Below are 13,522 nucleotides of genomic sequence, written 5' to 3'. Positions count from 1 at the left end.
AGGAGTAAAACATATATTTCTGCTATAATAATTGTTGGGTAGTTTATCGTTTCATGTCGTAAAGCCGAATGAAAAATTTTTAAGTGAACTCCACGATTCTCTCTAAATTATGCCTTTTTTACTTTTCAGTTAAGGCAGTGAGAATTGGAGCTGTATCATAGAAAATATGAAACCTAAGGAAGTAAAAAGTTGCTTGCAAACGTTGATATTTGGAACTGAAACCACAAGGCTACCTATAAAATCTCTGTAAGAGTCCTCTATTAAAAGCAGGGAAAGCCGAAAGAGCCTTCAAGAGCCCATACGGATTTTTTTTTTTGTTATAAGTTGATTCTCTATTTGTCTTAAATACTCTTATGAGCTATTAGGATTTTGGACACGCCGAAGAAAAAAGACTTTGCATTGTTTTGATCTTTAAGGAATTGTTTGAAGTAGCTTAAAGTAATTTTTTTTAATCAGTGATGTCTTGAAATCATTATCACATTTTTTTATCTAACATGAACGAGGTTGTTATCTGTAAACAAGTTTTTAGGTGTTACATTTACGTTTAAGTTGATACACCTGGAAAACGTTTTCCCAAAATGTTTTTGCAATTTTTTTTTTCTCAATCGGTTTTTGCCTTAAGGTTTATATAAAGTATTGCAGCCATATGCATGTGTAAAGATTTCCATAGAACTTGAAAAATAATTGGTCGTTTGATTGTTCGATTATCTTAGTTACAGTCGAGCGAAAATTTCAATTAACTTTTGGAGGAATTTTTCCTAGTTATAATTAGTTCTTGTGTCACGAACATCAGATTTTTTCAATCGGTTTTTGCCTTAAGGTTTACATAAAGCTATTAAAGCCATATGTTTTTGTAAAAATTTCCATAGAACTTGAAAAATAATTGGTCGTTTGATTGTTCGATTATCTTAGTTTCAGTCCAATGGAAATTTTAATTAACTTTTGGAGGAATTATACCAAGTTATAATTAATTCTTGTCATGAACATCAGATTTGTTGGAATTAAAATGGCACAAGTCTTTAAGACCAGTATTTAATCCTAGTATTACCGATACAACGGCAGATTTTTCCGATGCGTTTGGACGCGATAAGGTGTTCATGAACACTCTGTTTAAACTAGTTGTCCAATTGCAAACCGAGAGGCTGGTCGGACAAGCAGGTTCACCGATTTGGCTCAAATTTTGCATGTAGACTCGGCTAGTCTACATTAGCTAATTTTAAGATTGAACGGTCATTTGGAGCCCCTCCAGGACATGGTTTTAAAGGCGCTGGTCAAGGCGCTTGTTAAGGCACTTGACAACACCACGCTTTAATGATTGCGCCAAATTCTCATTACTTGTAGTAGGAAGTCTTCGGGTGTGATCGGTTCCTTTAAGAAAACTCATGGCAATCCAAACCCACGACTCAAAAACGTCAACAGGAAGTCTATTTGAGGAGCACGTGGGAGAAATTCAAGTTTGAAATGCGGGAACATATTCTGTGCTAGAGATATGCCCAAAAACCGATAACTTTCTACCCACAAAATCAAAGAACACTTTTCTCGTTAATCAAAAACCGTCCTTTCCCGGAAATCTAAATTAAAAAAATAAACATAAAGCGTAATTAACATGAACAGAAAGTATTCTATGATTTTCTTAAAGACAGTTTTATTTTCAAAAAGTTCTGACATCAAAAGATTTCCTTCACGCCATATGGTGTTCAAGATCTGATTACAATTCTGTCATCGGCTGCTGGAAGGTGATTAGTACTTGCTATTCACTTCCAAATAGCCAATCAGTGCGTGTGAAAAGTACTATTCACCTGTGTGGTATATACTAAAGGGAGATATTAGCTGCTGGTAACTTTTAGGGGTCAAAGGAATTTTTATTTGCCACTTCACAATTGCTCATAGACCACTTGGTTTGTCGCCCTGTGTTTTACATTACCATGGTTACTTTAAATTTCTCTGGTGACCTTTAGTTAAATACATAGTTTAAAATTGTAGACAATATGAATTATGAGCAATTAATTACTAAAAATAATTCCCTATGGATAATTGTAGTTGTGTGGTTTTTCCTTTTTTTGTCAGATTATGTGCATCCAATTTAGCAACTTGCAGGCTGTGAAGATCGACTGGCAGAGTTTCAAAGAACAAATCTATGGAGGAAGCGGCTGGGGTGGCTTTGATGCCATACTTCAAAATCAAGTCTTTCCACAATTTCACAATTTCAGAGGTTGGCATCAATATCTTTGGTGTTCATGTAATGCTCTGACTCAGCATTGTCTCTGTTGACCACAAGCTGTTAACTCACCTGGGATCTTAGGGGGAGCTCCTCTGTCCCCATAACCTGCACAATTAAAAGAAAGAAAAATCCTCTTAGTATAGCAAAAACAGCTGAAAATTATTTTAATAAGAATATGACTGGTAGAATTCTTGCATAATTCAGCTTGCTCGTATGTAACAGATATATTATATCTACATAAGCTTACATTTCAAGCAAGGTAAGTTGCCCCGTTATCAATCCTACTAGTATCTACTAGCTACAATTCTTAGTCACTGCATTGGACGTAAATTATATACTTAGATATCAGAGCAGGGACTTACCAAGGTCTGATGGGATTACAAGTTTCCTCTTTTCTCCTTCACTCATACTAAAAACAACATGAACAAAACAAAAAAAAAACAACAACAAAAAAAGTTTTAATTAACAATAACAACAAGAAGTTTATTTATACCTTGAGTAAGTAACAGCAAAATGTTAAAACAGAAAAGCTGGTAGCTGGGCACCAAAAAGAACTATAGGAACTATACCATATGTCAGTCAGCCTGTCCTCATCATACCCTTAGGCACATATGATCATAACAAGAGAACGTCACTGTTGCCTATTCTTCCCTTTCCTCCTCAGCTCTTCCCAGCTCACCCTATTCTCTTGAATCTCTTTTTCATTGGCCATTGTCAGTTGCTGTACTAATTAAGTGCCCATATAACGATGTAAGAGTATATTTTATAGGCTAAAACAATACCAAATCAAATGACAACCCTTTGGCATAACTCTACTGACTAGAAATATTTCATTTTTTTCATATTTATTAAAATCTTTGCAATAACTGTATTTTCAAGTTGTCAACTAATCAACTGATGCTTTTCAAGATTGCATAAAAAATACTTCCAAAGAGGTTGGTTTTCATGTTTTGTAATTTAATGTCCATAAGTAATTAAACAGGTTAGACCGCGAGTGTAAATAGAATTTTATGTTGCTGCTAGTTCCACATTTAATGAATGGTTTGAAGCCAGTTTATCAATAACTGTTCAGGTACTCTTCAGCCTTAGCCTTAGGTAGAGAGAGCAAAAAAATGTCAATTTTATAGACCCCCTAGGGAATGACAAGTCAGGTCCTATGGATACATCTATACTTGCCATGTCATGCGCACAATGCTTGACACTTCATGCTTGCACACTGAACATTTAATCACTGGCCAGAAATTCTCTTACATTTGACTACTAAATTCAGATCACTTATCCATGACTCATATGCACTGGCACTTTTACTACAAAATTCACCCCAGCTTTAACAAAATTTTAAAATACAGAACAACAAAGTTCAAAAGCTTGCTTTTCACAGTTTATTTCTTTTGTACAGTTCAGTACAGTTCTAAAAAAGTTTGAGGAAGTAGTTTGAAAATGTAAGTAATATGGAGAGAGGAATTTATTGTGTATAAATAAGACTTAGAAACAAATGATGAGTGGTCTATAGTTGTAACTTACTTTAATAGTCCTTGATCCCATCCTGTAACAAAAATTTAATCATGACTTATTAAATAGTAAAAACACTTCTAATATACACCAAATATCTTAAATTATTATTCAACTGCTCTCAGAGAGTACAAATAATGCACAAATTGAGTACAAATATCATGTGAAAATTGCACAGCTGTTTGGACAGTTGGTTATTTTACAATGTAATCCAACAAGAACATTACAAGACCTGTCCCAAACCACTCCTCTATTTGCTTTGTTTTCCCTGCCTTATAACAAATGACTATAAAATAAAACAGTTGGGTAAAAAAAAAAAACATATGAGATGTTTGAGGAACTAAGTTAACCATAAACATTCTGAAACCTAAAATTTATCAAACCATTAAACCCAATGCTTGTTAATAGATTAAAGTAATAGATCCCCATAAGCTTGTGATGTCCAAATGTTTCTTGCCTTCTCCCCAATTCTCACATGGGCCAATTGATTGCTAAACCAGTAGAAAGTTCAATCACTTGCTTAAATGCATAATATCATGGCAAACTACAAATATCAGCCTGTTTTGCAAAGTCATGCATGCTATATCTCAAGTATCCACCTTTGATAACTTGTCCCACTCCTAATGTAAACATGAATGGTTCTCCTCAAGGGATACTGCTGTCAAATTGTGTCCCGTCCCTCAGAGTACCCTAAAAATCAAATAAATTTAAACACACAGAACAAATCAACACAACTCAAGTTTGAAGGAAACCTTTTCAAGTTGTGACCTTTCTCTTGCAGCTAATTCAAATTAACTAATTTTGGGTTATGAATGGAAAAAACTTTAAAAATTCTGTATCAGCTGATTGAGTTCAATTTCTTCATTATAATTGGTTTACAAGTCATGTTACCTGAGGAAACCATTTTCTCACAAGGAGTTCAGGACGAAACATTGCATTAAATTACTTCCCTCATCTTTGATAAATATCTTTAAGACCCTGTCTGTAATGCATGTTTGACAGAAGTCTATTCAACAAAAAAAGGAGTAAAAGTTCACAATATTAAGTGTAACACTGTTGAAAATTAAGTGAAACATACTGCTGTTAAATTAGTGAAGTCAATTTATGCCTGGTATATAGTTTATCTCACTGGGCCTTTTAAACCAGCCAAGAATCAAACCAACATGAAAAAGTGAATTTCCCTTCCTCACTGTCATGCGATTAATTCATTTTACAACATAGCTAGTAAATTTTTCTGATCAAATTCAATTGCATGAGTTTGCTTCATATTCCTATTGTGCACGCTCATGACATCAGCAAACAAATCCCTCAGAGAATTTTGCATTCAATCAGGAAATAAAGTTCATTTACACGCATGAATTCACCTGTCAGTTTTTTGACCAATCTAAGACATGATCATTTACAGTGTAACAAAATGTTTTCTTGAAACGAAATTATCAACGTGCTGAAGCATAGCAGAGGGAATATTAACCCTTTTACAACATTTAAACCATGTGGCTGTGGTCTTTGAAAAAATTTACTTGTGCTTATTTATTCCAAACTGCAGGAGAAAAATTGTGATTACATATTAATAATATACATGAAAAAATACGAGAAAGCTTATCATAATTATGTGGAAGCAAGGCATGCACATCATGTGCAAAAATAATTTATTCAAAGCCTGCAAATGACATTGTGGGTTCGGTCAAAACAACCGTGTACAATCAAAACAATAATATACATTGATATTTTCCCATCTTTAAGGTCCGGCTAAACATTTCAAGGAATTGTTGAGTCTGGTTTGTTACTTCTTTGCACTGAATAAACCCTCTTCTGCATTGAATCACCTATAAGCTGCATTTACCTAAACCAATCAGAACTGAGTAGCTTTTTCATGTATCTTATTATTGCATGTAATGTAACAGTAATGCATGAACCTTCCTTGGTTCCTAATGCATGTCCACTGATGTACAACCATGCAAGATTTTAGGGGACTCCAAGGAGACAAAAGTAAGTTTTGAGTGGAATTTTTGAGAGGATATTCTAAAAATTATCCTTTTGATACACATTCAAACTGGCTCTTTCCCGTACTAATCAGACAGAAGATATTTGCTCTCAATCATGATGCACAGACTTCCCACTCAGTCATCAAGTAAATATTATGATCCGTCAAATATTTTTGCCATTCACAGCTGTTTACAGCCAATCAAATCAGAGAAATGACATTTTCACCTGTGGAGAAAACGTTTTGTCCAATCACGAAGAACCTGTCAGAAGTACTGGGTTTTCAATGAGAGAAACCCCGTATTTGTTTACAAAATTTATCATGAGAAAAGACCAAACTCAATGCTGACCACCAGGGCCCTTTCCTATCTTAGTATCAACTATTTAAAGGATTCTGGTAGATGTTGGTTTAAGGCAAGTGCAATGGGGGTAAACAAAGCTGGACTCGATAAGAGGCGACAGCTCATGAACCACAAGGCAAGAAAGACACCTCTACAACAGTAGGTACACACGACTGACATGTTTGAGTGAAGCATGTCAAACATTAAGGTGTGATTGTCAGGTTGCTTTTCATTACTAGCAAACAGCTTATTTCTATCAGCTTTGAAAACTTCTGTATCCTCGCTTTTAAAAAAAAACGCATTTCCCATGAACATTTAAACATTAAAGAGGTAAGGAACCAGCAACAGGTTTTTCCATTGTCTCATAACATCAGATTCTCCTCACAATTTTTTGGTTACATTTTAAAAAATTTTAATCATTATAACATATTGAAGTCCCCGATTTTAATCCTTTTAGTCCCACTAGTGATCTAGACAGAATTTCTCCTTACACCATCAGTACAATATCAAACAGACAAATAATGAGTATAAAGAAAAATATCAATTAGGGGATAATTGGTTGATCCAATTCCAAATTCTCCAACCTAACAGCAAATAAATTGTTTGGCAGACAGTAAGGAGAATTACTGATGAAATCTTGAGAGTTAAAGGGTTATGTAATCCTATTTTTTTTTGAGAGGGCACGGTAATGAATCTTACAATCTGATTGGTTCTTTACCCAGTCAGTATTTTTCTATCTCAGCCCACAGGCCACGGTAATACTTTCGTGAATCGCCAAGTACATCCCAACTTTCATTGCCATTTTTCATAAATATATAGCTCGTGTTTCTGGCTGGGCAGTATTTTTAAGCAAACACGTTGGTAACTACCTCAAGCCGATGAATAACTTATGAATCCTCTCTTTTCTCTCACTCAAATCACTTTGGTTGACAAATCACTTCGGTTTCAGTATGAATTTGTATAAACAATAGTGTCATTATGTTGGTTGACAAGCAGCCTAAAACCCATCTGCAATTAATTTTAATAGTTCACAAAATGTACCTAGAAAGTTAAAATGTGAGAGATTTTGTTACAGTTAAACTGAACGAAGGAACTTTCATTCATTTAATACCTGAATTTTCTCAAGCAATTTGTTTGCATTGACAGAGCGAGCGAAGTTTTAATTTAAGTTCTCCAACAAATATACGCTCTCGGTGAGTCTTTACAAGTCTGTTCAATTTGAACATTTGTACCATAAATTGCACAAGAGAAACTGAAGGAATTTTTTGAGAAAAGGCCGCATTAAATCCCCGTGTGTGTTGTTGGAGTGTGCCATTCGAATTTAGTTTTTGTGGAGGAAAGACCAGATTTACACATGCCATTGCAGCAAACAAACAAGCAAACTCTCACAACTTCAAAATAAAAAAATTGAATTTACTCACAATTACTTTCCTCGCCGTTTATTTAATGAACAGAGGTAAATCTTTGTACATAAATGAATCATCGATGAGAGTAAATAATACTTTCCGTGAGATCATTGACTGTTTTTGAAGAAAACATTGTCATGACAGTCCTTGCCAAACTAGTTCCGTTGTTTTTCAAATGTTCTTATGCTTTTTTTTAGTTATGCACTTTCTAATTGACAGGTGTCAGATTGTGACAGATACTTGTAAAAATAATGTTTCAAAGTTTGTTTGGAAGCCTTTTAAATTATTGTTATGAAATGAAAATGTTTCGCTGAGGCATCTCTCTTGAATTTGCATCACCTCTATTTTAACTACCATTTACTGGCTCAAAAACTGTTCAGTTTATGGAAGATCTTGCCGTATTTACAGCCTAAAACATTTGGGTTCTTTCGGAAAGAATTGCATCAAGTTTCAAAAAAATAAATATGTTATTTACCGGCTAAGGGTCGGTCTGTATGGTGAAAAACTGTGACCTCGGTCTTGAAAATGCTGCCCTCAGCCTATGGCCTTGGGCAGTATTTTCAAGACTTCTGTCACAGTTTTTCACCATACAGACCTCCCAGCCTGCAAATAACATATATATATGTACCAGAAAGGCAGCAAATAAATGTAACATACTCCAGTAAAGTGTTGTTATGTACAATGAAGTTTCAAACTCATTAAAGTTAAGTTGACTTCATGATTCAGATTTTAGTTTAAGAAATGTGTAATCTCTTTACATGGATGAAAAGAGAATGCCATTTATGAATTTTAAAATAGTAAATGCCAAAAACTTTAAGATGGATTTATTTATTATCTATTCACTGAGATTTTACTCATTAGCTGGCACACAAATATATAAAAGACCCTTTCAAAAAAACCCAGAGCAATAAAATTAAAGATTCAGGAGAAGCATATGACATCAACTAGTTTACAGATGTTCTCACCTGAATTCAGTCTAGAAAGAAAACTCTGCAACACTTCTGTTTTATCTTCTCACACTTGAATTAAAACATAAAATTTAATTATTTCCAGGCAGGTTAAGGAGGAAATTAAAGAAATGGATATATGTTACATAAAAAGAGATCCCTTAATATAAAAATAAGGCAGAAGTATATTACCTACTTGTCTTTGCTTCTGAATACAGCTTAAATAGGTATCTTTTAAGCAATTATCTTCATATGTAAACCGGGTGCAATATACGGTCGTAAAAGTAATTTTATTCTAACCTCCCTCCTTGAAGGCTACCTTGCATTGTGAATCAAGTATATCAAGTTCAGTACCTCCAGAGTCATAAGCCGAGCTTTTGGGGCTACAAAATGATAAAATAATCAACGCGTTATGGCAGGCCAATTTATCGTGAATCAATTAAGTATAGTTTCCTAAAATCATTTGGAAAGTTGAAAATGTGCTTCACTTGTGCTACATATACGGATTTCGAGAGTGTGACTCAATTAATTCAAAAGAAAATATCCAAGCAGATTACAGAAATGGTTCACGAATTGTAAACTGATAATGTCACGGTTAACGAAACCTCCCTGAATTATGGTGCCGAGACGAATTTATCGTTCATAATCGCTTATGAAATTCCGAGATTGTACCTCAATGAATTCAACAGAAAATATCCAGGAAGGTTACAGAAACGGACTTTCAAAAACGGGTCCCGAATTCAAAAACTGTGAACAACAATTATTTACACTAACCATGTGCTTACCAGCGTGCTTGTGATCTCAAATTGCCAAGACCCCGTTTAATTACACGATCACAACTCAAACGCTTCTTGCAAAATGTGATCATTATCGGTTTCAGAGATCGATTCTTCAGTTTCCACCATTAGGAAAAAAATATCGTATCGCAGGCATGTTCACCGTAAGCCGAGCATTACGTACGCCTCGAGATGTTGAGCGAAGAGAAAGTGGCTCCATGTTTTGTGAGACAATTGAAACCATTTCCTGAAGTTCGAGTAGAAAACATGAAAACATAGCGCTGAAAAGTACCATGAGTAAACAATGAAATTCACTCATTCCGCAGTAGAACTAACTCCACTTCACCCGCGAGTTTGTTTGCACCACACATTTGCGGTCCGTATTTTATTTTATTTATTTTAATTCTCAGGTGTTTGACGGGTTCTCATATGACAATATTGTCAAAATCAAATTGTCGCGTCAGACTTAATGTAAACATGGACATCGCTGAGTCAATCTCGATTTATTTGAATTTCGGGAAAGGCCACTACTTCTTTCTCAGGCTAAAACAATACTTCTTCGACAAAGCGCGATTTTTTTAAAAAAAAAATAGAGTAAATCCTACGATAGTTGACTGAAGAGAGAAAGAGATAGAAACTTGCGCTCGCCGTTCGCTATCATTTGAAAACTTTCTAGGCAAAACAAAATCCGTAAGATAACTTCTTTTCCATTAACACCACGACCGTATAAAATATTCCAAACGACAGGACAAGAAATAACTTGAAGAATACGAACACTTTAGAATGTTATTCGAGCGATGAACCGGCGCGAGGGTTTTTAGGCGATGAAGGCCAAAGTCATTGTTTTGCCGAAACGTGATTTTAATTATAAACTAAAGCTAGCATCAAACGACGATTGGTGAAAAAAGATTGAATTTTTCTGGGCCTTACCGTTAGAGAAAACCCAGATAAGACACGACTTACCTCCTCTTCTTTCTGGGATCCCTTGTAGTTCGCTTCCCTTTGATGATGACCCCTTTTCAGCTTGAAGGAAATTGTCTCAATGGCCATACGGATGGTTCAGATTATGCTTGGTTCAAAGAAGGTGTGCAGGTGATTATAGCCTGCAGAGCAGGCGTAATTTTGGCAAGCGAGAGCTAAGTAATTTCATGACGATTATGGCCGCCATCTTTGATTTAAGTGTCATTGTCTGAGAAAGTGTTCCAGGGGCCAAAACTTGTGGTCAACCGATTTGGCTGAAACTTGGCACAGAAGTTGGTTGCTATGAGATATTTCAAAAGCCAATCTAGCTCACTTCTCTGACTTTAAGTTTTAGAGTTTCGGGGGGGGTCTCATTTTTTGCTCTTTGAGTACAAAAAATCCATCCTTTCAGGGGTCATTTTGAAAGTGCCATAAAACCCAACTGGTAAATTGTGCTGCCAAATGAATTTGACTATGAACATTACTATAATAGAGCTTTCATTTCATGCATGTAACTTTGCCCTCATGGTATTGGACAGAGAGGAGCCTGGGGCTAGAGTTTGGCCAAAATTAATGTCAAAATTACAACCCAAAATTGCCATTTTTCAAAAAATCAGTGTATCTACCTGCCTTCTTGCATAACATCCGTACCTATACCATTATTTACTTTATTGACCCAATTATCAAAATCACTTGAGAAAAATTTGGCTTATCACGGTTTGTAAAATTTTTGTCAACAAACACTCCATGCCTCTATAAGGTCATGCAAAATGGAACTTTGAGCATAATTCATGCCATAAACAAACCAAATTGTTGACATGAAGCCCTGATTCTGTATTTGGTAAGTGAAAATGAATTGTTAAAGCCAAATCAGTTTAATTGTTTAGAAATACTCTGATTCTTACCTTACAATTGCTCTTAAAGGCCTTTGATTAGCACAAAAAATACCCTGATTTAGCAAAACAAGAGTTAATTTGTACTTTGAAAACCTAGTACCCATTAAATACCACAAATGATGAAGGCCTTACCTCGATATAACGACCTTTCTAAACGATGCTTGAATTTTTCATTGATTAATATTCAGTTTCAAGTCATAATTCTTCTCCGTTGCTCCAAGTATGGAAAGTCTCTATATTTTGTCAGGCCTGATTTTTATTATGATTACAAGATAAAGTTAGCCTAACGAAAGCATTCGTTAGCATATAATCTAAGTCTGTTAATAGCCTGAACATTTCTTGTAAATACCCACCAGTAAAGGAGCATGACCATGCATACATAGATATATACGTAGAGATATTCGAGCTGCAGTTTATAGCAGTGTCGATGTGACCCGTTATTTCAGAGTCCTCTAGAGCGGAGTAAATGAAACCATCCGTCAAGAAGGAACGCACAGTTAGGAGAACTGGATAGTGAAACAAAAAACTTGTGTTGCTAAATACAATAACCAAACGAGGCCAGGGCATTGAGATGATGCAAAATCAACTGGCCCGCCATTTTGGACATAGGAGAGAGTGGGACTGAACCGAGGTCACGTTCTTCTTCCGTTTCGCGGGTATGATTTATCAGGTGTACGAAATTCAAGGGTAATTTCACGATGGCACTTTGTTCCTTTGGAGGGGTAAGTGATCAGTGCGGTGCCACCGCGTGGGCTCCGCACGAAACAGGAATGGTGCCTTTATTATCCTGCGAGAATGATATGACTGAATGGTTGAAGCAAAAGTACAAGGGGTCAGGTGCGTCCGGGACAAGAGGAAGACCTGGTCATACCAAACGTACAGGTGATTCAAAATATCTGTTAGGGATCATACACGCGCACAAATGGCTTTTATCGCGATCCAGTGGACTCTTTTCTATTGAAGAGAGACCACGATATTTTACGATATTTTCGTCTCAAATTGTTTTCTTATGACTGATTGAAGATTTCCCGAGGTAATTTACTTGATTCTTGCGAAGAGAAACAAACATTCAACAAATTGTTCACAGGAAGGGCAAAGGGGTTGACTAAAACTCTAACTTTGAAAGGTAAGAGCGCAGTTATTTTATTGCAGCAATCTCTATAACCAAAAACAACGATAAGAATAACTTGAAGTTGAAGGCTGTTTTTCGTCTGCTCGCTCTGTTAGTTTACATTCAGCTTTACCTGTGCAGACGCTTATCACGCAATCACAATTCGAGCGTGAAACTCTACCGGTTTCCTATATTTGCCAGTTTCTTCTAAGATAAGTGAACTTGAAAAATCTTTGCAAACATGCTGCATCGAAGCTTTTCGATGAAATTGACATTTTGAGCGAGAAAATGTCTTGTTTCACGGATAACTTTCTTGGTAACAAAAATTATTCGGATACATTTTTTTAATTACTTATAATTAGTTATTTTAGTATGTAAATAGAGGCGGTATAATTTTAGGAATCTTATACCCAGTTTAAAACCTATCTCAGGTTTATCATTGTATTCTGAATCTCGACTAATTGATTAAACGTTTTTTTCTACAAAAATAGATGAATCACGATAAAAAGAAACTACATGTGATTTTGAGACGGTATTACGACTTGATAATGACACCATGGTATACGTAGAGAATGTTTTCCCGTATATGGACTCTCTGCTTCGCAACGTTAAGAAGTCCTTATATTGTCTCAAAATCTGCCGAATTAGTTTGTGTTATGGGATTTGCTTGGAAGATCTAAACTAATTAAACAGCGTGCTAATGCATAGGCAATGAGTTCACGTGTGTCCTTGAATGAGAACTGATCCTGAATCGTTCCGGAAGAGCAATTGACCAGGTAGATGTTGGAAGGATGACCGTGTGCCCAAAACATCGGTTTCAACTTACTACGCTTTATAAAGCAAAGGTAATGAATTGAGATTTTTAAAGGATTGATCGATGCGTGAGTCTTATCTGGCATTATAACATACCACAGGACACCCACCTTTTTAGGCAGGCCCTTTGAGGGTTCAGTTCATAGAAATACAGCTAAAAATCCCAGGTTACAACCCTGTCATTTCCGAGCAGAGCTGATTGTTCTTTATCGCGCAAATTACGTTTGGTTGTTGTTGGTTTTTTTTAGTTGCAGGCTCGTAATGAAACATCTCTTCCCTAGTGATGCTAATGCATTACTCACCTAACACTTTCTTCACTCAAGCTTTTCCCTAGATAGTAGATTTCTAGCTCTCTACCTGTGTGTGTATGTGGGAGGGGGTAGTGGGTGGAGGGGGACACATGCTAGTGAAATCGTTACACCCCTCAATCCTGAATTACATTTGTTAGACACGGTATGTTGTTAACTTGCGAATTGTGCTGTAGGATAAATGTTGTCATCCATGCCATGAAGAAAAAGCACCATCGCGTGTAAAAAAAAGTGTCTTAAGCATTCAC

General features: G+C 35.8%; 1 non-coding gene across 1 annotated transcript; it reads right to left on the bottom strand.

The window, feature by feature from the left end:
- Positions 1-3,151: 3,151 nt before the first annotated feature.
- LOC131799981 (uncharacterized) lies at positions 3,152-10,353 on the bottom strand. The gene is made up of 5 exons (XR_010718171.1): positions 10,150-10,353; positions 8,711-9,433; positions 8,429-8,482; positions 4,333-4,423; positions 3,152-3,767 (listed from the first exon to the last, which is right to left on the bottom strand). It is a non-coding gene; the product is annotated as an uncharacterized protein (transcript).
- Between the last annotated feature and the right edge of the window lie 3,169 nt (positions 10,354-13,522).

The sequence above is a fragment of the Pocillopora verrucosa genome, chromosome 7, assembly GCF_036669915.1.
Source record: "Pocillopora verrucosa isolate sample1 chromosome 7, ASM3666991v2, whole genome shotgun sequence".
Taxonomy (NCBI): domain Eukaryota; kingdom Metazoa; phylum Cnidaria; class Anthozoa; order Scleractinia; family Pocilloporidae; genus Pocillopora; species Pocillopora verrucosa.
The sequence above is the reverse complement of the archived record's forward strand: the minus strand, read 5'-3'. Positions and strand labels throughout refer to the sequence as shown.